Below are 13,717 nucleotides of genomic sequence, written 5' to 3' on the forward strand. Positions count from 1 at the left end.
TTATGAGTGCCCTCTATACATGAAATGGACATCTATGATTAAGCAGTAGTTTGGGGGGGGGGACTCATGAGGGACCCATGTTTTGTGCTTTAGGAGGGATGGCTCTCTTATCAGGCCCTAAAAGCAGATTTGAGGATCTCTTCTGGGGGCTAAGGTGAATTTGAGAACAAATTATGAATTCTCCTGGGTTCACAGAACCTTCTATTTCCCTGTTGCTTTTATTGATCTGTTCCTTTCCTTGTTGCCTTTGGTCAGCTGGGCTATCATCCCTGCTCCCCCCCCCATATGTCCCTTGATCCCTTTGATTCTACAACATCATTTCTACACCCCTTCATTTATCATCTGGTTGTATTTAATGTTCCTCCTGTGCCCCCCCCCCCCTTGAGGCATCCTTTACTTTTTCCTTCTGCAGCTTGCATCACACCCACCACTTCTGAATTCTGGGCGGCTTTTGGGCAATTTCTGATTTCTCCACACCTGCCGGTCCCTTCAGGGAGGCAAAGTAGGCCCTGCGGAGTTTACTCTGTTGGTCATTGCCAACTTTAGGGGGGCGGTGCTCATGTCCATTTCTGTTGAGCCAGCCCTATCCCAAGATATTTCCGCGTTCATACGGCCAGCATGACATCACAGAGCACTGTTACCTTCCCACCAAAGTGGTGCCTATTTATCGACTCGCATTTGCATGCTTTCGAACTGCTAGGTTGGCAGGAGCCGAGGCAAGGACGGGAGCTCCCCTCATCTCGTGGTGCTCGGGTCTTGAACCTGTGCTGCCGGCTTTCCAGCCGACAACCCCAGGGTCTTAACTGGTGAGCCACCACACCTTGCCGGTGCCTTCCGGACCCGGAGAGTAATGAGAACGGTAGCCCAAGGAGCAGTTCTCCAGTCCCAACGGTTGATGACCCCCATCAGCGCCTGACATTACTCTGAGGGGATCACTGACAACGGCCTGCCTGGAAACCTCACACATCAGGAGGAGAAAAAAGATCATCGCCTCCAGGGAGTCATTAGCCCAGAATTGACTAGCTTATCTCTGCTGGCCTCCTGTTAACCACAGAATGTTTGTGTCCAATTATAGTAAATCAAAGATGAGTTTATTAAGGACAGTAAAGACAACCACACAACGGCAAAGGGAGAACACAGCAGCCATCCAGCTGGGCAAACGGCAAGCGTGATCTGTCAAAGACCTGCCTACCTGGTTGAGGTCAACGACTGAGGTCATGGGGCTCATTCCACGGCTGGCTTCTCCCCGGAGGAACATGCAGGCTTCCCCAGGACAGAGCTTCTCCCTCCAAGCTCCGCCAGGATGGCTGAGGGGAGCAGCCGATCACCCCCCCCACCCACCCACCCACCCTGTGGCCCGGATTTTGTACTTCACTCTGCGTATGCAGCAAAGCAGAATCAACAACCTTCTATTCTCCCGCCTACTTTCAAAAGGCTTCTAAGATTTCTTCTGACTTAGTTTCAAAAAAAATTAAGGGCCTCCCATAGTTTGAAGCTGCTTATTTGAACTGCATGAAACGATTTTAATGTTTTTTAAAGTGTTTTTGGTTAGACCTAATTTTGATTTTGTGTTATTTGCGTTTCTGCATTTTCTTGCCTTTTGTTTTATTTTATCACAGCAAAATGGGACTTAATTTAGTAAAGGTTTTTCCCCCCTATTACGATATATCGTAGTCCTGAAAAAGAGCATTTCCCGTGTTGTTTCCCACATCCTTCCAGGCCACAGAAGACTGGCGAGAGGAAACCCAGAAGAAAGAAAGGGCTTCAGGAAAGGGCAACACAGAAGATGAAGAGAAGGAAGGGTCTACTCTGAAAAGGGAAGGTGGGGAGGGAGTGGGAGGATTTGAACGCTATCTGGATATCTAATTCTAGGGAAATGGAGGCAGGTTTCCAAGAAGACCAGTAGGATTAATCTGACAGTGGTGAAGGAAGGAGCGAGGTCCCTTTTCCTGTATGCAGAAAGGGGGCAACCCAGAGGAAGAGGGTGAGGCAAATGAGCCCCTAAAGAAGGTAAAGCACAAAGATGCTTCCCCCACCATAGAGATGGTCGCGGGGGGGGGAGGGGGGAGAGCGACTAGAGCCTTCTCAAAGGTCCTGACTGCAGAGCCCCCTGCTGGGGGGAGGCATGGAAAGACTGCTCCATGGTCAAAGGTTACACCCCAAACTAAGAAAAAGGGCTCTGAAAACATCGTCCATGCTCCAGTCCCTGGATATTGCTAGTTTGTTTGCTCACTTATTTATTTCTAGTACTTTTGTGCTGTCCAGTTCCATCTTGATTCCAGGTGAACTACATAAAATATAACATAAATATAAGAAACTGCACGTTAGAACAACAGGGTTCTACCGGACAAAAACAGAAATGAAAGCAAAAATGGTTTCCCACATAGTCACCATCCTATTGAACTTTAAATCTCTGCAGAAACGTAACAGCTTTTGCTAATTTGTGGTAGGCTGAAGGGGCAGAGCCCAGGCAAACCTTGCAGGCGTCGGAAAGCACGGGGTTGTCCATCACAGAGGAACACTATGTCCCCCCCAATTATCGTAGAGATGGGATCCTCGTCCTCTCTTTTTGCACGTTGTGAGACAGGACAGTTTTTCCTGAACAAAACAGTTCCCAAGTGAGTCTTGTTCAAAGAGAGACAAAGCTCTTCCCCACTGTATAAAAAAATTGTGAAAAAAGTCAGAGTGAAGCCAACTGAAATTGCCTACAGACAAGTTCCTCATTTGAGAGTAGAGTACATTTTGGAATCAGAGTCCCCCCCCCCAATAAATATTACTAATCAGAGCTCTGAGAGGCTTGCTATTTGGATTAATTATTTCCAGTCCCAGCTGATACAAGTGAAGGTAATATGCAGCCAAGCCAGGTACCGTGTTAAAGACTAAAGCTGAATCACTTTGAATGGAAGTCTGTTAGCATCCCAGGCAGCAACCAAAGGACGGGTGTCCTGCAGAGTTTGCACCATAGTTCCATCCTGCCTAATAGCCAACCCAGCCGAAGAAGCTCCTGAATGATCTTCAAAGGCAGTCCCATGCTCCACAGGGTTTTACAGTAATCTAACTGCAGGGTGGTCAGTATGTGAATCACAGTGGGCGGAGCATGTTAACTAGGGCAATTGGCACACCCAGCTCACCTGGCTGTGCCTTTACCTTCTGTATCAGCAGCGGCAGCCCTGGGCCTAGGGGTCTCTGCAAAATGAAGCTCGGCTCCTTTAAAGAGGAGCGTGATCGTGTCCACAATTACGGCTGAAGTCATTCTTAGTCTAGAACCAGAATGCTTGTGAACAAATAGTACTTTTATTGTGCTGGGCTTTGACCTGGACTAGACCCTGAATTACAACTTCCTTAATTTTTCTATTGTTGGGCCTGTGTGATGATATTGATGATACCTAACCCCAAAGCAGCAGAGGAAAGCAGAAAGCTGAGCCCTGAACTGCCTAGTACCGAAGCAGTCCCCTTGCTGGATTGTTCCTCCCAGCCATCCACTCCTCTGTGGGCTGAAACTAGTGTCGAACTGTGCCTCAAACTCTAGATAGCCCAAGAAGATCACAGGACCGATGATACCTGCCAAGGGTGCTTGTTCTTACACCGTCTTGCTATGCAGGGTTGAGATCTGGTTCCTAATGCACGCCCAGCCCTCCCACACCATCTCACACAGACCGGAAGAGCTCACCTCACTTCCAGTCAGCCCTCCAATCCCAGCCCCATTGGAAAGAGAATGGTACCCTCCCGAGGTGTCCTTCCCGCAGACCCTCCCTCCTCACAGCTTGACTCTACTTAAGCCTTGGTTTACGATCACAATTGAGCCCAAAATTTCTTTTGCCAAGTGAGAGAGTGATTCAATGAGTTTTGCCCCATTTTTATGACCTTTCTTGCCATGGTTAAGTGGATCACTGCAGTTGTTAAATTAGTAAAATGGTTACATTAATCTGGCGGCCCCATTGACTTTGTCAGAAGGTCACAAAAGATGATCACATGATCCAGGACACGGCAACTGTTGCAAATAGGAGTCCGAATTTTGATCATGTGACCATGGCAGTGGTGGGATTCAGCCAGTTCGCACCACTTCTTCAGAACCGGTTGTTAACCTTCTGAGCAGTTTGGTGAACTGGTTGTTGCTGGAAATAATTAGGGCAGAGAACCGATTGTTAAATTATTTGAATCAGTGCCGTGAAAATGAAGTTACGATGAACTGTTGTAAATGGACAGTTTCTTCAGAGGGAGCCACCTTGGGCAACCGGCAGCGCCAGTCCAGGTCCGTTTCTTCAGCAAAGTCCCCTTTGCAGTGCCAAGGCACAGTCACATTTGGGCCACCTCTGAAGGATGATATGCCATCAACAAAATGTGCCAGGGAGGACTACATCTTGATTATTCTCCTCTAATTTCTGGGGGAGATTTTGACCAAAAGGCTCCAGATCCCCACTGGTGAGAGATCCCTTTGGAGGACCTTTCCAGAATAGCTGCTGACCTTGGGTTACTTAGGGCAGGAACCGCGGCCCTTTTATGACTTCCAGTCTTCCGCTCCCAGAATTCTCGCATGCTGACTCAGGAATTCTGGGAGTTGAAGTCCACAAGTGGTAAGAAGTCCCAGCTGAGCTGGGCTTCGTGGGTGGCTGGCCCTTTGTTTCCTGACTACGCAGACCCCCAGGTCTCCCAGAAACCTCTGCAGCTCCAGGGGAAGCTTGGCTTCCTGCGGAACGTTTCCTCGGGGTTAGGAGTTCAAGGCTTCGTTCGCTCTGCTCGCCCAGCTCACCCAGAACTGGCCGGGAGCGGGGGCGAGCTCGCAAGGCCAGGGCCGGTGCGCTTGGAGAGCAGGAAGAGCGGGGCCCGTCGAGGTCCCGAAGCAGGGGGTGAGGGCCTGGCGCCTCGGCGGCCGCCACCGGAGGAGGGATGGGTGGGGGGAGGCGTAGCGCGCGTGGGCCGAGGGGCGGCAAGGCCGGTCCTTGAGCCTCTGCCCACGTACGGGCGACCCCGCGGCTCAGTCCCGCCCGCTCTTCTCAGGAGGGGCGCTCCCGGTCCGGTTCCTCAGGCGGAGGCCGCTTCCCCGTAAACCGAACGGTCCCCACGTATCGTAGGCGCGGTACGCGGCCCTTGAACAGCCGACCGGCTCCGGCCAACGCTCCGGGAGTGGGGAGGAAGCCGTGACGCGACCAGCGGGAAGCCGGCGGCCCTCCGGAGGACCTGAACCTGAGCACGGTTGGCCGGGGAGTCGATTCCGATCTGCCGGGCAGGACAAACCAGTTGCACCGAGGTGGCCTGGCTTGGGCCTTTCGAAGGGACACCGCGGCGCCAGACGGCCGTGCCTGACCGCCTGAGGGCCAGCCGCCAAGTCTCCGACGGGTCCGCAAAACTTTTGTCCGCCGCGGAGAGGAGACGCCGGCAGTCCCTCCTTACTGGTTGCAAGGAGGAGAACCCAGTTGCTCGGCGCCGGAACCGCCAGCCCAGCCCAGGTTCGGCCGGGAGCAAGAACAGCCCGCCGCCGCCGCCTCCGGAGCGCTCCTTTGCCACTGTCTCCTTCCTCGGAAAGGCGAGGCCGACGGAGAGGAGGCCGCTCCCAGCTGCCGGAGGTAAACGGGGGACCCAAAACAGAGCTCGGGGGCTTCAGCGGGGAGGCGGGCCGGGCTGAGGGGAGGCGGGATCCCGGGCAGGCGGGCCGAGGTGGAAGATACGGCCCGCGCCGACCCGCCCGCCCGCCTTAGCGGGGCACCTGCCCAGGGCCCGGCGCGAGGCGCCCCTTCTCCCCCTCCCGGCTGGTGGGCGGGGATCTGGGAGGGCCGCCCGCTCCTCCTCCCTCGCCGCCCGCCCGCTCGCCCGCCCGCTCGCCCGCCCGCCCGCGCGTTCCTTCGTTCCTTCGCTCGCTCGCTCGCTCGCTCGCCGGCTGACAGTCGGAGCGGCTGAGCGTAGCGCTAGGCTGGCGGGCGGGCGGGCTGGCCGTGCGGAGCGCGGAGCATCCGACGACGGGGGAAGCTGGCGAGGGCCGGCCGGGGACACGGGCAGAGGCAGGGCGCCCGCCCGCCCGCGGCACCGGCCCCCCTGGATGGCATGTGGCTGGTCACTTCTTGCCTCCTGCTGCTCAACTCCTGGACCAGCCCAGGTAGGCGGCGGCGGGGCTACCGGGCGGCGGCGGGGCGTCCCGTCGGGGCGGGAACTTAAGGAGTTTCTGCGGGAGCTGCTTCCCTGTCCTGGCCGTCCTTCCCTCCAGGGGAGACCGGAGCAGCTTGCGATCCCTCTGCCCTGCCCAGCTCGATAGGGGCAGCGGCTCAGCGTGCCCAGGCTTGCCCCCGAGGCTGCTTCTGGCGGTCGGCTAATAGCGTCCCCTCTTTGCCCCCCTGGCGAAGGGATGGCGGCCTCCCTTGGGCCTCGGTTGGCTGCCGCCCCTTTGTCCTGCCGCCCGCGGTGGGTGCAGGCAGCCCCTTCCGAAGAGGCAAGGGCTGCTGCGGGACCGTTTGCCCCCCGGCCTCTGCCGGGACTGAGCAGGAAGCTGCCCTCCCAATCCCAGCCAGCAACCGCACGGTTAGAGCCCTGAAATCATTCAATGGGGAATTAAAATGAATCCCACCCGCCTCCCTCAGCCCGTCGCTGCAGAAACGTCCTTAATTGCATGAATGTCGGAGAGGCTCTAGCGCAGCGTTTCTGCCTCTGCTCCGAGGGAGAATGTCCAAGGCTTAACGCGGAGCGCGTTACTTTTTGAGCTTTGTTCTCTTGTCTCCAGTTCTCAAAGTAGATGGAGAACCATCTTTGAAACCCGGGAAACACACATTCCCAAACCCGGCGGGCCTTTGAAATCTGGAAGCGCTTCCACAAATCGAACCCGGCAGTTTGATAGAGGCGGGATGGAACGGGAGGGGGGAAGCCTTAGGGGGCAGGTGGAAAATGCAATTCCTTCAGATGCTTCAGCTTCCCATCAGGAGCGGTGATCTCGGGTGTCAAAACTGGGGCCAAACTAAGGAAGCTGTTGAAATGAGAAGGCGATGGGAGGTTGCCTTGGATGAAATTACAATCCGATGTAGAGTAATCGATCTGCGCTGCATAAAAGAACGGGCAGCTTCTGCCATCTGCTTGGTGCAGGAGCCTCCAGCCCCATCGCGGCGGCGGCGGCGGCGGCGGGCGGCATTTCGGGAGTGACTGGCTCTCCTTCGGCTTTATAGGTTCCGGCATCAGCTATTCTCTCCTGCTGAGCAAGTGTCTCTACCTTTGGTTCGGTGGGAGACGACGTTGATGGGAGGCGAGATACAGAAACAGCATTTACTTATTCCTATTTATTCCTTCTAGGGACATGCCCAGATATCTGAAAATGGGTGATTAATCATCCCAAAACTTTTTAATTAAAGCCAGGGCTCCCCTGTTTTTCTAGAATGCTGCCCAGATCTTTTTCCTTGTCGCTGCCATCCATGCCAGCGTCTGATTTGCCTTCATTTGCATTTTGACTGTGCGAAAGGCAGGGGGGAAAGAGAAGACACAGCTGAGCTGAGACCCTTTTGATTTTTCACAGCCAGACTAATAACTTCATGTGAGAGGAGGCGATGGCCGTTTTCAGTGCCGGTGGAAGGAAGGTGTCGGGGCTGGTTTGGTTTTTGTAGAGACCAAATCGAACAACCTTCATTCTGAAAGAGGATCTTCTACTGCCTCATCCCTTTTGGGAAGCCATGATTAAAAAATAAGGACCCTAACTGCTTCTTTGTTACAAAGTATTATACTGAAGCAGTCCCAGAAAGTGAATAATAAATGCTACAGAGGTTAGGTGGCATTAAGAAAAGAAATGGAATGTCTTAGTACATGAAAAACCTTTTGGATATTTAATATATTGGTGCATCAAAGCACCGAAGCTTAATAGTTTGTGCCGTATGAAATGGGCTCCTGTAGAACAAAAAAGCCAACTGTTTGTTCCAGGAAATCACCGAAGTTCGGGAATATCTGTCAGTAAATTAGATCTTTTTTGTTTCTTCATTATTAAAAATCCCCACTTCCCAATTAATGGCTCACAAGGACAGGTTGGGCGTTTGCTGGGTGGAGCTGGGTGCCACGGCTTTTGTGACGGGAGAGGGAATAGCAAAGAACACCTTGGTTTCCTGCCACAGGCTGGAGATGGTCCAGGTACTCAGTGTGATGGGAACACCTGTCATTTTCTGTCTTCTTATTCAGTTCAGGCAGCCATAGGGTCTCCACCGAAAATCTTCCTTCACCACCCCCCACCTCACTGTGCCTTGCTTTGTTTGCCATGGAAATTAAACATGGATCCTCATTAAACTGGGGGAAAACTAGCACATCCCAAGTTGTTCTGAGCAGTCGCATTCAGAGCAGGTAGCAGATGGGGCAGCTGCACCTTCCCCTTACTCGCTCAGCACCGAAGGGCCTCAAGGCCCTCCAAACCTGGGCAGTGGCTGCAAAAGACCTCTTGGTTGAAATCCACCTGGAAGAGTTGCCCTTGTCTGGAGGGGGCTGGGCAGAATTTCTGGCTTTGCCTGTCATCCTGAAGGCACCTCCTGTCCCTGGCAGCACAGCAAGAGAAGAAGAAGGGGGGGAGCCTCCCCATCTGTTCCTGTCCGCATCGAAGCTCTGGGGGAGAAGGGAAAAAGCTGCCTTCCTTTCTGTGTTCAGATCCTCCCAACATGGCGGCCCACCCATTCTGCAGTCTGCTGCTGGGAGGTGTAAATTCATCCCTTGGTCAGGATTAGAGCCCCAGCCCTTGCCAATCTCCAGCAGCCGGGAGGCAACTCTTCCCAAAGCAGGAAGGGGAACAGCCAGTTTCCAAACGAGGAATTGCATTTTCAGAGGCCTCGTCAGTTGTAATTCTTGGCGAAATCAGAAATGGGCAAAACCATTTATTGCATCTCCGTAGATGCGAAGAAACCCGCTGATTCCAGGGATGTTCTATTTTTGTGGAACATTTTAGCTCCTTCCGGTTATAGGATTGCCTTTGCCTTGTGCAGACTTTTTAAGGGTTTCTGTAGCCAGCTGGACTTTGAGACCCTGCATGCCAAGGTCCCCCTACTGGCCGGCCCACGGGTGGCTTGTTCTGTGGTCAGGCTTTGTCTCCCAGAGCCCCTGACTGGACAGGGTCTCCGATGTGACCTTACCCTGATGGGGATAGGGGCAGAAGTCAGGAGTCAGATGTGATGGGTGAATGCTCTTCCCTGCCCCATTTGCTCATAAACCCCAGTGAGAAAAGGCTCTTCACGCCGGAGGAGGGTACAGCATAACCCACCTCCTTCCTTTGCCCGTCTGAGCCCCAAACAATGAGGCAGGCCTTGAAAAGGCATCTACAGTCTATCCTCTCAGTGGGTGCAGGTGGGGGCTCCGTGGGATGCAGCCTCCCCCACTAACTGGGAGAAGGTCTTCCTTATGAAGGAAGGATCTTGACAAACTTCAACAGTGGGCACTAATAAGATGGAATTCAATGGTGAAAAGAGTCAGGTTCTACATTTAGGCAAGAAAAACGAAATGCACAGGTACAGTATAGGTGGTACCTTGCTCAACAGTGGTAATTGTGAAGGGGATCTTGGAGTCCTAGTGGAGAACCACTTAAATAGGAGCCAGCCGTGGGCAGCAGCTGCCAAAAAAGCCAACACAGTTCTAGGCTGCATAAACAGAGGGATAGAATCAAGATCATGTGAAGGGTTAATACCACTTTATAAGGCCTTGGTAAGGCCACACTTGGAATACGGCATTCAGTTTTGGTCACCACGATGTAGAAAAGATGTGGAGACTCTAGAAAGAGTGCAGAGAAAAGCAACAAAGATGATTAGGGGACTGGAGACTAAAACATGAAGAACGGTTGCAGGAACTGGGTGTGTCTAGTTGAATGAAAAGAAGGACTAGGGGAGACATGATAGCAGTCTTCCAATATCTCAGGGGTTGCCACAAAGAATCAAACTATTTTCCAAGGCACCTGGGGGTAGAACAAGAAGCATTGGGTGGAAACTAATCAAGGAGAGAAGCAACTTAGAAATGAGGAGAAATTTCCTGACAGTTAAAACAATTAATCAGTGGAACAGAATTTGCCTCCAGAAGTTGTGAATGCCCCAACACTGGAAGTCTTTAAGAAGATGCTGGATAGCCATTTGTCTGAAACGGTACAGGGTTTCCTGCCTAGGCAGGGGGTTGGACTAGAAGACCTCCAAGGTCCCTTCAGACTCTGCTATTGTATTGTATTATGAGTCCAACATTTGCATGTTCATGGCTCTCTCACCCCCACCCCCACCCCCAGTCTGGCATGACTCCTCTTGTCACATTGCAACAAAGGCTAAGAGAGGCAGCCTCCTTTTGGCCCCAGCATGTGTAAGTGCCTCCCCGCCAGGAGTGACACCTGGGCAGAGAAGGACTTACAGGGCAGCCTCTTTGTAACCTCCACCGGGTGATCCTGGGTCACCCTGCCCTGCCTGTCTCCTCCCCTGCTAATCAGCCCTTGAGGGACAGTGGCTTGTCTATGGACTGCCTGGTCTCCTACCTGGCTCGGAGGTGACTCTTTCTGAGGAGGCAGAAACCTTACTGAAGACTGTGCAGGTGACTGACTTAAGTCAGGTGAAGTGGGAAGAATGACATTTAGGCTGGACCAAGTTCACAGAAGGGACAGGGTGTGTCTTCTTCCTGTCTCAGAGGACAAATATTGGCTCTTTTACACTTGTCATCCCACATTGCTGCACCAAGTTCAGTTCTGGTCAACTAAGCAATAGCACTTAGACGGACGTACTGCTTCTCGTTTGAGAGGGCTGTTCTTTGGCTTTCCAAATACCTGTGCAAGAGCAGCCAACTCACAGAGACCCCTTCCCCCCCCCCCCGAAGATGACTAACTGGTAGAGATATTCACACTCTGGTTGTTTTGGGCCTCCTGGGCCAATCATCCAGCCGACAAGGGGGACAGCCAGGGACATGGTGTGCAAGGCACAGGTCCCCCTTACAAGAGGCCCCCTTTCCCTTGGAGTCTGGTTATGGGACGTTGGTGTGGTCTCCTTTGCACAGTCAAGGACAGCTGCTAGTGGTGGAGGGCTGAGAAACTGATAGGCTGGGTTTGAGGCACCTCCGTGATTTACATCTGTAAGTGGGAGTGGATTCTCTTTCTAGGCCAGTCTGACTTTGCCAACATTGTAAAAGTTGAGCGAGGAAAACAAGTCAATATTATATTGGGATGATAACAAAGATTCCTTGAACAAAGCAGAAGCATTAATATTTCAATACTTTTAGGTTACGATATCCTACAATTTTGGTAGATTGCTCACTGAGAACTTGAAAATGTGGTTTTTTCCCCCCCAGTGCTGGGAATGCAGAGTCTTTATCTGGGTACCATTGTGGTGCTGCCCTTTGTCTCTGTGGGGAGGCCCCCTTTTTACATCATTTCTGAAGGTAGTCTAAATTAATGCCTCTGGTATGTAGGTTACATCCAAGGCTTGTGACCAGATGCCAGAAGTGATTTCTGTTTTAAAAATATTGCAGGCTTTTTCTACATTTTTAATCTCTCTTGCTGATTTGGAGGCAGTTTTATGAAAGATGGAATTAGGATGATATACACCATTAAATGGTAAAGGAGATTAGACGGATTTAACTCTATGCGTCTGTCTCATAACTACCACCAATCCTGTAACTTCCATTTTATATGAAAAATCTATTCTGCCCCTTTTGACCTGCAGATGCTTTGCCAGCCAGGCTGAATTTCTTCTCTTTATTTATGAGATATTTTGCTGTTTCTGTTCCTGGGTTTGCACTCTCCGCTGCTCTTTTGCCAGGGATTCTTCCAAGGAAGGTGTGTGCCAAGTAGGCTGCAGAGAGAGCTCCATGGGAGGCAGCTGCCACTACTCGGGTGCCCCTTTGTCTCTGGAAAGGGCACTCAGCGGCTCGAGGTGCTGGAACTGCTCCAAGACGTCATCTAGGCTACATATCGATTTCATTAAGGACTTCCCAAAATATTTGTCAGCCACTTTTCACCTCCCCCAAGGGTCTTATGCTAAAAGAGATAACACATCAATACCAATTGTTTAAAAACACCAAAGTTAAAATATCGCATAGCAGGGGTGCAGCAAGGGGTGCCGAGCGCGCATCCTGTTAAGGATCTTATGGAATCATGGGGAATCATCATTATTTCGAGTGAGGATCTTTCTCTACAAAGGTATCCTCCCCAGTCCCTATGGAGAACCAATCCACCCCCTCTTCCCCCTCCAGAGTCTGGAAGGCTGCTGGCAGGAGAGTTCCTCCTCCCGGCTGTGAGTGGTCGCCTTCTCTTCTTTAGGTTAAAACAGACTCTGCTCTTTTAACCATTTTTCACAGAGTTTAATTCTTTTGCCTTTTTGTAATTTTTATATTTCTATTGTGAATAATCATGTTAACATCATATTCGTATCTACAAGTGCATAAGGATATAAATGGAGGTTCTCATCTAAATGTGGCTTTGTGTTGATAAGCAGGTAGATTGCATATTTTGTATATTTATTATTTTAATTGAGTCGCCATCCAGCTCCAAACAACATAAACCGATCAGCACAGCATACCCCATACTAAACACGCAGAGGAGATTCACGCCTACAAGGCCCTCCAGAATGCTTCCAGGGTGGAAACTCTCTGGGTCTCAGGGGGAACCTCTTTCTAGAAGGCAAGGGCCATGACTGAGAAGGTTCTGGGCTCCTGGTAGAGGTTGCTGTTGATTCAAAGGAATCAGTCTTTACCGACTGTTGGATTAAGGCGGCAAGGCTGACTCCACAGGCAGGCAGTCCTTCAGATAGCCAGGCTCTGGGTCATGAAGGGCTTAATGGATGACAGCCAGCACCTTAAACCTCACCTGGAAGCAAGGAAGGGCAGCTTGTGAAGCAGAGCTGTCCCATGGACAACGAAAGGCATATGCCCATCACCACTGCCAGTGATGCTGCTTTCTAGACCATTTGGCGTTTCCGGGTGCTCTTCAAGGGCATCCCTGAATTCCTACAAACTTTCCACAAAGGTAAAGGTAAACAAACCTAAGGTAACTTCTTCGTGAAGTAAAATAGGGACTACAATAAAATCATAAGGTGCTAGGCAATATCAAGCTTTGATGTTCTCCCTCATGTGGCCAGAGAGTGGCCAGGATTTTCATGGTGTATAATTTCGCATGATGCTCCAGGCGTCGTATTTGCTAGTGTGAGCCGAGGGCCGCTGTTTCGTGAAACTGACCATCTGTGCTGAAGACCCTTTGCCTTAGGAGAAGGCTCAGCAGGGGTGGTTTTCCATGGGCAGCTGTTCCAGCTGTTTTGAAACGCGCCCGCTTCAAGGGCCATTCGTGAGCCTCTACTGGGAAGTGAAGGAAAGCATTTGAGTCCCCATTTTCCTGAGCCAAAAGGGCTTTGGCGCTACAGCTTCCAAATGGCTGCCATGATGATGAAAAGACAAACATTTTTCCCGTCTTGCCTAGCGCTAATGGCCTCATCACTGCTTTGTGATGGGATGTGAATTGCTGTGCCCAATGCAGCTTTAATTTCTTTCCTCAAATGAGCAGTTGGGATGCATCTTCCCTGGAGGGCCAATAAAGTACTTGACTTGGAATATTAATAGAGGAGTTGCTTTGCGGCTGATACTCTTTCTCTTCCTCCGATCGCCTCAAAAGCAGCGCTAGGGAAATAGGCAGGCAACGGGGAGCCCCTTGCCAGTGGGGCTGGCGCAGGAAGGCTCTGTCCACCACCTTGGCCTTGCCACCCGCCTAAGCACAGCTGAAGAGAGGGCTCAATCCAAACGGCTCTGGGGCCTCCAGCTGCCACCGAAC

The 13,717-nt window shown here is 51.7% G+C and overlaps 1 protein-coding gene across 1 annotated transcript in view; it reads left to right on the forward strand.

The window, feature by feature from the left end:
* Positions 1-5,193: 5,193 nt before the first annotated feature.
* The window catches only part of DSCAML1 (DS cell adhesion molecule like 1), a 106,342-nt gene continuing 97,818 nt past the window's right edge, over positions 5,194-13,717 (forward strand). Inside the window, 1 exon segment of the mRNA XM_032229618.1 lies at positions 5,194-5,564. The gene's annotated coding sequence lies outside the window, so the exon portion shown is untranslated.

This window comes from Thamnophis elegans, chromosome 13, assembly GCF_009769535.1.
Source record: "Thamnophis elegans isolate rThaEle1 chromosome 13, rThaEle1.pri, whole genome shotgun sequence".
In the NCBI taxonomy this organism is placed as follows: Eukaryota; Metazoa; Chordata; class Lepidosauria; order Squamata; family Colubridae; genus Thamnophis; species Thamnophis elegans.